Source organism: Bos taurus, chromosome 13, assembly GCF_002263795.3.
Source record: "Bos taurus isolate L1 Dominette 01449 registration number 42190680 breed Hereford chromosome 13, ARS-UCD2.0, whole genome shotgun sequence".
Taxonomy (NCBI): Eukaryota; Metazoa; Chordata; class Mammalia; order Artiodactyla; family Bovidae; genus Bos; species Bos taurus.
In genome coordinates this window covers 66450156-66460059 of record NC_037340.1, presented here as the reverse complement: position 1 = coordinate 66460059, position 9904 = coordinate 66450156, and positions in this window count along the sequence as shown.

Sequence of the window (9904 nt, the reverse complement as noted above, 5' to 3'; positions counted from 1 at the left end):
GCAGGCCGCCCCTCCCCAAGGTGACTGCCAGATCAGCATTCTGTCTGTCCAGCACTGCTCTCCATCTTACCGCAGCAGCACCCAGCCCCTCCTCCTGAAATACCTTTCAGGAAAATGAGAAGGAGATGCCTTTCCTGCAAAAGAGCAGGGTACGAGGTCTTAGAAAACCACACCTGGCAATTCTGGCAGTCTCTGTGGCTCCTAGTGTGAAATGACTGGTACCTGATAACCACAGGATTCCATGAGGCCTTGGTCTGGGCTTTTGTAGGAGCTGGTCCATGCCCTCATCTGGCCCTCAGTTTCCTTATAGGTAAAATGTGGTTTTTGGAGCACACACAGTCTTCCTACCTCTAACATACAGGAAGTCCTTTCTCCTAGGGTCTTCGTGTCCTCCTGGATGCACTTGAGGAAGGTGACTGAGCTCTGGGAAGGTGGTATTGCCCTTGCAGGGCAGCCTGCATGTGCTTTATGATTTATTCACTGTACCATGTTAGCCCAGGAGGCCTCTGTCAGGAAGCCTTCCTGGACTTCTGCCCTCTCCCGAGAGATCCACTTGCCCAGGTGACTTCACTCAGCCCTCTGTTGAGTGCTAATGTTCATTCAGACTTCCTCAGTGACTGGGTTTCCCCCCACCTCCCAGGGTCTTGTGTTGTTATTCAAGCCAAGGTACTCAAGCCATATGGAATCCTGTACGGAACTAGGCCTTGGGGCCACACAGTGGACAAGATGGATCGTCTCTGTCATCAGGGAGTCATCTGAGCTAAATGGAATGATGTTGGCAGATAATCCCACAGATAAGATATAACAAGCGCCCTAAGAGGAGAGGACCTGGTGAGGTTCAGGCTGAGGCCTGAAGACCAGTGTGAGTGCTGGAGCCATGAGATAATAAAGGAAATGTTATTTCTCACTGTCTAATCAAAGCATCTCTGGCTTATAGCTAAAGAGACTGACTGGGCTGAAAGTAACAGGAAGGACTATCAGGATCTGCCTGCCCTGGAGGGCAGTGTTGGGAGAGAGTGAGAGGGTCTAAGGTTGACCTGTTGGTGTCAGGCCCACAAACTCAGTCCTGAGTGAGAAGCCTTCAGTTTCCAGCTGATGGAACCATCACAGATAAGGGTGTGCTGGGGATAGGGGTGACCCAATCACAGCAGCGTTTAACTTAGGATGGGATTTTTTTCCATTGGGAACACAATAGCATTTGAGCAGTGAAAGCAACAGGTTGGCAGGAAGGCCCCTGCCCTTTCTAGATCATCACAAATGGGGAGAAGTGGATCCAAGGAGCCATGATGGATGAGGAAGACAAGGCAGGGAAAAAAGCAGGCTGGGGAGGGAAGACAGAGAAAGATGAGAGACTCCCATTGAACAGCCACAGGAAACCATCAGGGAGGGGTCGTTCTTGTGTTCAGTCAGCTGGCCAAGCCAGAACCCAAGCTCCTGGCATCTAGTGCAAAGCTCACTCTCACTCCCAACCCCCTCCCCCAGCCCACCCCCAATGGGAGAAAGGGTCACTGCTCTGGCAAGAAGGAAGAACTAAGCAGTGCTATCCTTGGCGAGCAAGGGAAGGTGATCCTGACTAATAGCCAGAAGAGGGGCAGAGTTTGGTCTGCCAGGTTCAGGGAGAGAAGTCCACATCTTGCGAAAAACTTGGGTTATAGAGTGTTCTTGAGGTAAAAGGGAGTAGCTGGCTGAGCAACAGCTGAAGGTTTCAGACAGAAGCCCTGGGTCTACCTCTCGGCTGTCAGGTCTTGGTGGGGTGAACTTGGGGAACAACTTAGGACTGACAAATGTGAGAGATGAGGTTTTGGGGAGCCTAGACCCTATGGCCCCGCCTCTGTGACCATATGTCCCTGAGCCTCAGTTTCCTCACCAGTAAAACGGAGATCGTAGCACCCACTGGAGCTTGACTCAAGGCCGAGTCTTCACACATGTTCTCGCCTCTCTTCTGTGCCCCCACTGCCCTCCACCTACCCTAGCTTCTTAAGGATGCAATCTGATCACCCAGCTCTCTCGCTCATTCATTCCTACAGGGAGTATTTGCCAGGCCCTGTACCAAACCCAGAACCTGAGAAGGCTGTGCGCTGCTTGAGGAGCTCAGCAGGAGGGAGAGCTCCGAGGCAGTCCTGTAGGCGCATAATTACAGTGCCCGTCATCAGGGCTGCACAGAGTTAGGGAGAGATCTCATTTGGGAGGCCGTATGTCAGCACCTCCACAGGAATTCCCTTAATTATTTTTTACAAGCCCCAAAATGACAGTATCCTAAAAGGGAGGGGGGCACCTAGACAGTGCTCTTTCCTGAGAGGCCAGAGTCCTGCTTGGCCACTGGCTTGCCCAGGACCATCCAGGAATTTTTGCCTCTTGGAGAGAAATCCCTGCCTGTACGGCCTTCTCCTCACGAGGGACCCGGATGTTCGAGAGTGTCGCATCAGATACGGGTGAACATGAACCTTCTCCACAGGCTGGCCATTGGAGCAGTTCTGGCCTCTCACCTCTCTTCCTGGCAGCTTGTGGAGTGTCTACACGGGGAGGCCTCACCACTTTTTCCAAACCTAAACGCTGCCCCTCGCCGCTTCACACTGCTAGTGGCAGGGAGCTGAGGCCGTGGCCCCATTCCGACCCTCTTCCAGTGTGACCTTGCCCTCCTCTGCCTCCCCTCCAGGCCCATTTCCCCATCTGTTCACCAAAGAGGGGCTGACCCAGGAAGCCGTCCACATTTCCAAAGCCTTCTGTGAAATATCAGTGGACTTTATCCTTATTACTTCAGTCTGAGAAATCTTGATTGAGAGAAAGTGTGTTAAAACAAGCATTTGATCAAAGAATTTTTTGCATTAAAGAGTAAACTCTACATCTCTTGGGTGCAGAAGTAAGTGTCAAGAGTCTTAGAGTCAAAGCAGACTTGGAAGGGTCTCTGAGGGAGGAAGACAAACACAGCCCTTCCGTGGTTCCCTGTCACTTGTGGTCTTGACTCCTAAACTTGGCCATCAAAGCCCCGCACAACCCTTGAGGGTAGGGGCTTGAACTTTGTCCCCTAACCAGGCACAGTACTTGCCTGACCAGGCATGGCATAGACTGCTAGTTGGCTTGCCAGCGGGTGGATGGCTCAATCAGTTACTCTCTCGACTCCCTAAGGAATGAAGTGGGTCGGTCTTTCTTAGAAGTGAAGGAATTCAGTTTACCTCCCAAGTCTACTCTTGGCAACTCTGAAGTGACAGTATTTTCCAGCCTCCAGACTAATATTTTACACACACATATCACAGACACTAACATGTCACAAAAGATGCATGAGAAGAACCTCCTGAAAGGCTCAATAGCCTGGTATCCTTCCTTCAACAACAGGTGGCTGTGAGTCACCTCCCCTCAGTGGGCCTCAGTTTCCCTATTTGTAAACTGAGGCATTTGGGCAAGATAACCCTTGAGTTCCTTTCTAGCTCTGGCATCGCCCTCAGATGCCCTGGTTCCTAGAGCAGTCATTGGACAGGGGTCATGATGACTCCAGGATCTGGGTCAAGTCCACATCTTGGAGCATGGCGGAATCGTGGCGATGGCTGCAGCCCCCAGAAGATGAGCCAGGCAGGAACTGGCTGAGAGATTTTTCTGCTCATGGTGAAATGTCCTGGCAGAGTCTGTGCAGGTAGGTTGATGCAGGTGAGGGGGGGGCTTCGGCTCTCCCACCCTTGTGGTCCCTGAATAATGTTTCCTTGTAGAGTCAGAAGCCAGCCAAGACTGTTTGTTGGGTGCCAGCTAGATTCAGCCCCTCATACTGGCCAAGTGGGTGAACCATCTGTCCACACACTGTCCTGGCCAGGCTTTCAAAAAGGCTTTTTGCTGCTACCCTTAAATGCTTTCCTGCCTTTCATTGTCACTGTGTCTGGAGTCATACCTTCCCATAGCCTTTTGGTTCCCTGTCTAGGTGGCATATTCTCTGAGGATGTTGTGGTTGTGATGCCATCATCAGCCAGGAATAACTTAGCTTAGTGTCAGAGCCACAAGGGGAAGACTTGTCCAAGGTTGGAGCTCTATTGAAAGAAAAGTAATAATCCATTTTCAGCTTCCCTGAGAGCACATACCCAAATTCAAAAACTTTTGATCAGAAAGGAGACATAAATTCCATTAAAAACCAGAGAGAAAAGGAATTGGATATTGAATGTATCTGAAAGCGGAAGCCCCTCTAAGCTAAAAAACAACAAAGTACAAGAAGGCAAAGACCAACCAACTTGACCACATCAAAGCTAAGTATTTCCAAAGTCAAACAGTGTCACAAACAGAGCCAAAAAGCAGAGCGGATGAACTGTTTGCAGATCTATAATGTGTAAAAAGATGACACACAAATCCTTAACAGTAAAAATAACCCTCACCCTTACCCAACAGATAGCTGTGTCATTCACCTCAACAGCATACAGAAGAGAAAATAGACTTGACTGAAATTTTTTTGAGAAAATAATTAAATTTCAGTAATAACAGAAGATCAACAATAAAAACACAATAAAGAAGCAGTAGTTTTCACCAACAAATTTGGGGGGAAAAGTCTACGAATACTCAATGCTGATGAGATACAGTCAAACAGGCACTAAGTACAAAGGGAACTGTGAATTGGTATAAACTTTGGAAAATAATATGATAGTCAAAGAGAAGGAGAGAGATGAAAGTTTCAAGCAAGGGCCAATGACCTATATATTAATACAACATTTGAGTGCTTTGAAATCTGCCTGCAAGGCAGGAGGACCTGGGTTTGATCCCTGAGTCAGAAAGACCCCCTGGAGAAGGAAACAGCAACCCACTCCAGTATTGCTGTTGGGAAAATCCCATGGACAAAGGAGCCTGGTGGGCTACAGTCCATGGGGTGGCAAAGAGTTGAGCACGACTGAGTGACTAACACTGTGTGCCACCCGTAGTGCTGGGTGTTAGAATGTGAGGATAAATAAGACACTGTCTGCTCTTGGGCATACGGTCGAAGAGAGAGAAAAACACACAGATTCTAAAGTGATATGTAGTGAGAAGGCCAGAGAGATGCTTGGGACATGGGCAAAGCATGGAGCAGCCCAGATGGGTGGTGCAAGTATGAAGCTTCATGGGAGTATCCAGGGAGGTTACTCGTCTCTGCTTCCTGTCTCTGGTTACTTGGAGACATTTAGAGGTGTGAGAACCAATGAAGAGATGATTGCTTCGGTCCAGGTAGAGAAGACAAGGCCTGAATTAGGGTCGGGGCAAGAGGATAGACAGAAGGTAAAATTAGGAGAAGCTGCTGACCGACTGGTTGCTGGGTCAAAGAGTCTAGGATGCCTTCCCTGTTTGTGTCTTGGGTGGATGGAATACTGAGGAGAAAGAGCAGGCTTGGTGGTGAGAAGAGGATTGTTGAGCCCAATTTTGCACAAGTTAAATGAAAGGTGGGCATCCAGGTAGAGATGGCCTATGAGGATCTAGGAGAGAGCTTGGACCCCAGCAGGGATTTGAATGAAAGATTCAGATCGTGACTAATGGCGACTGTAGCCATGGGCTTTGCTGAGCTGCCCTTGGAGAAGGTGGCAGCTGAGAAGAGAAAGGAGGGTCTAGGGCTGAGAATCTTTCCCCTGTTGAAGCGTGGACAGAGAGAAAGAAAAGCCCACAGAGGCAAAAGAGACAGCAGAAAGAGAGGGGGAAAAGCACCTGGAGCCTGTGTTGGCATGGAAACCCAGGGATGTGGAGCGTTTCCAAGAGAGAATAATCAGTCAACAGAAGAGAAAAGCCAGTTAGATAGGGACGGAGGGCCCACCACACGGAGCAGTTAGGAGCCCCTCAAGCCCCACAGGAGCAATTCCTGTGAGAGGTGGGCCTAAAGCCCCCACAAGGTGGGCAGAGCAAAGTGAAAGGGGGGTACAGCAGGCAGCATGGCACCTGTCCTGAGGAACTTGGAATATGATGGAGAAGCTGCCAGGGTTATGACTTGGGTCAGAGAGATTTCTAGGCTGGGCTGAGAGGAAGGCAGGATCAACATGATGGAAGAGAGGCTGAAAGGGCTGTCACCTAAAGTCGTCTTGTCTGTGTAAATCAGAGGCAAGATCAAAGAGCATGGATGGCAAAGAGGAAAAATGGCCATAAGTGACCTTGACTAGAGCTGTTTCCAAGAAAGTCTGTCTGCCAGTCTGGAGCTCACAAAGGAGGTGTGAGCCTGTCCCCAGGGGGTAGATGGAGAACTCAGAGAAGTGCAGAGTTCATGGAGCAGAGCCAGACACTGAGCTGTGACCGACATTTCAGGGACGGATGCAGGGATGCTGCTGAGGAGTCTAAGCGGGGCGAGGTGGTGGGGCGAGGGGGGAGAAAGGGCTGAAAAATTGGGGGCCCTGGAAGTCCAGGGAGGAGAGAGCTTCCAGAGGTCAGCATGACCATTAATGTGCGAAAGGCACAGAAGTCAGAGGAGATGAGAGTATCCCTGGTCTTTGGGGACCCCAGCCATAGCAGCTTTAGGGTAGGGGGCAAAACCCAACTGGGTGGGGGTGATCTAGAGACTGGCTGAGAAAGCAGGAGGGGAAAGGGAGACCCGAGGGGACAGAAGTTTCTAGAAGGTACTGTCTCTTACACATTGACATTTGGAGGGAGGAGGGCTATGTGAGGACACAAGAGCAGGGACAGGTAATGAAAGGAGCCCCTGGAGCAGTGGGATTAAGTGTATAGGTGAAGGGATTAGTCGTGTTGGTGGAAAGGGGCAAAATTAAATCATGTACATTTTACCAAGTAACCTGATCCCTGTGTTTTTCTGAAGGTTGTTTTTCTGCCCTCTGAGTACTGACTGCAGCTCTAATTAGCAGTAGTTTCATCCTGCCTCGTGTTTGGGGCTGTGTCTTATTCATTTTTGTACCTTTCGGTACCTAGCAACAGGCAGCGAGCTAGGTAAAGACAGAATAATTATTTCCTGCTTGAAATCAAATGTCTGAAATGGAGGTTCAGAATTTTTTTTTTTAAACCACAAAGATTCTGTGACTATTCCCAAGGAATCAACAAACAGGGAAATGAAAGTCAAAGTTGAAGCTGTCTGTGAGGCTGTCTGGGTCTCAGGAAATGCACTCTGCATTCTGGTGTGGGTACTGCTCTTCATAATTTTTAATGGTGAGGTTGTGATTGTTGTCTCATCTGGTCATTGCAAATCCACCCTCCTGTCCTTACTGAGGCAGACAGAGACTGCTAGCCCCATTTCACGGATTAGGAAACTGAGACCTAGAGTGGCAGGATAGAAGGAAAGAATCATGAGCAATGAAGTCGGTGGGGAGAGGTCTTGAATACTGCGTTCAGGGTCTTCACACCACTCCTGGTGTAATCTAGCACGTGTGCTCAGGCACTGTCATGTCTGACTCTTTGTGACCCCATGGGCTGTAGCCCGCCAGGCTCCTCTGTCCAGGGATTTTCCAGACAAGAATACTGGCATGGGTTACCATGCCCTTCTCCAGGGGAGCTTCCTGACCCAGGGATCGAACCCGTGTCTCCTGCATTAGCAGGTGGATTCTTTACCACTGAGCCACCTGGGAAACCCAGTATCTCCTTAGACCAAGAAGGAGTCTTGGTCTAACTGGTTGCACTTGGGCCTCATGCCATCGCCTGATAAGAGCTGGGTGGCAAGAGGTGGGGCCTGAAGGAGGGGCTTCTGTGGGTTCTGTGTGAGAGAGCATCCCATGTCGCACCACAGCCATGTAAAATGGAGAACAGGAAATCTCCCTGAACGTAACAAGGGCTGTTAAGGAGGCAATAAAGAATGCTGGAAAGCCCGACATCCCCACCCTCGCCCCCAGACATCTACTAAGGAACCAGACAGAGGCAGGCAGACTTGTTTAGGAGGCCATTGTCCAGATAAGAGTGAGAGAAGTCTGAACTCAACCAGTGGAGAGGGAGTAGATCCAGAACTTAGAGGAGATTAAAAACCAGAAATGATGATTGGCTTTTAGGAGGAGAGAGAGAGTGAAGACAAAGACTCCTGTGTGTCTTAGGTAGACAGTGGGGAGGCCCCTGGGAAGATGGGGAGTGAGTTTGAGGGGCAAGACAGTGGTCTCAGATACAGCCAAGGGGTCAGGATCATAGTCAGGTAGAGCCCAGCAGGCACTTGAGTCAAGGATCAGGGGCTCAGAAAAAAATTCCGCTGGGAGTACTGGCCTAAGGCCGTGGCCACTCAAGTAACAGGAACCCTGAGAATGAGTAAGATCACCAGAGAAAGAGAATGGGACGGGGCCCAGGGCAGAATCCTACGGTACAGTGACACTTGAAGTACCAATCAAGGTGTGGGTAGGTGACAAAGGAGAAAGAGAAGGAAAGGCTTGAGACATGCGACAACCAACCAGGTGAGTGGGTTGCCATGGAAACCAAGGTAGTGAAGGGTTTCAAGGAGAAAGTAATCAACACTGTCAAATGCAGCAGAGAATTCCATTAAGATAAAGACAGACTCCCCCCCCGCACCCCCGCCTTTGGATCTGATGATTAGTAAGCTTTGGATGCCCTCAATAAGAGCATTTTGGGGGAGTGATGGGGCAAAACTTGAATAATGTTGAGATGTGAGGAGGAGGTGAATTCGTCACCGAGAGTTCTTTGAGGAGTCCGGAAGGAAGACTTGGAGATGTGAAGGACAAGAGTGGGGAGGTTGAGCAAAGGGAAGACAGGAGCAAGTTCATAGGCTGATATCCACTCCCAGATTCGATAAGTGTTGTTTAGTGACAAAGTTGATTCATTCCACATATTCTAGTTTACCACCTGTTTGTGCCTGGCAGTCTGCCCAGCATTGTGGATTCTGTGGTGAATGAATTGAAATAGGCAGATTTCTGTTCTTGTGGCATTTATATGATAGTAGGGGAGAAAGATGTGAATCACGTAATCACACACATAAATGTGTGATTTCCAACGTTGACAGAACACACTCTGAAAGAAAGGTAGCGAGTGCTGGAGGATGTACAGGGCCCCTGCCCCAGGCCAACTCCAGAGGCTTCCCTGCAGCGGCGACACTTGAACCAAGCTGTTAAGGGGACAGAGTTCATGGGACTGAACAGATTCGAGAAGAGCCTTCTGGCCAGAGGGACCCGCCCGCCTGTGCACAGAGAGGCGCACTGAGGCCAGAGAGGCAGGCAGGGCTGGGTGGGCAGAGCTCTGGAGGCCGGGGCTGAGCTCCTGTGTACCTCCCGAGAGTGAGGGAAGCGTGTTTGAGACCTGCCTGAATATTTCCTGTGCTCTGAGACTGGCTGGTCCTGGAGAAGTCATTAGAGGAAGCACAGGTGGACTTAGGGAGACAAGTTGGGAAGTTTCTGTTGTCCTGGTGGACAGTATTTGGACAACACATTCTGGTCGGTCTTGGTGCTGTATGGAAGGAAGATGAGTAAGGAGGGGAGGAGGTGTTCCAGACGACCCCTGAGTTTAGGGCTTGCCTTACTGGTGGTGTGGCAGTGCTTTCCTCAGAACTGGGGAGCCCTACAAAGAAATGAGGTCTGTGAGGCAGACCCCCAAGTCTGGTGGTAGACAGCTGAGACATGCAAGCTAGGAGCTGGGGAGGAAGTGGTTGAATGCGTGGACCTGGAACCCAGAGTGAGAAATCACAGAGACCGTTTCAGTACTCCTGCGGGATCCTGAGTGAAAATGTGAACTGAAATGGTATCAGGTTTCTGGAGCATTCTGAGGAGATGAGGGAGGCTGAGGAAGAAGAGGCCAAGCATCAACATTTGGGGGCCTGTAGAAAAAAAGATCCTCTTGGGGCACGGAAAAGAAAGGGCGAGAGAGGTCTTTCAACAGAAAGATGGAGTGGTCAGCAGTGGTTATGTGCAGAAAGGTCAGAGGTCAAGGGCAAATCCAGGAGCTCTTCTGAGGTGCAACTGCCCAATCGCCATGGCACCCCTGGAATTGGGCAGTGTAGTGTCTCTCCCGATTGGTACCCCCCCAGGGCCCATGGGAGACCTCAGGGGACCGT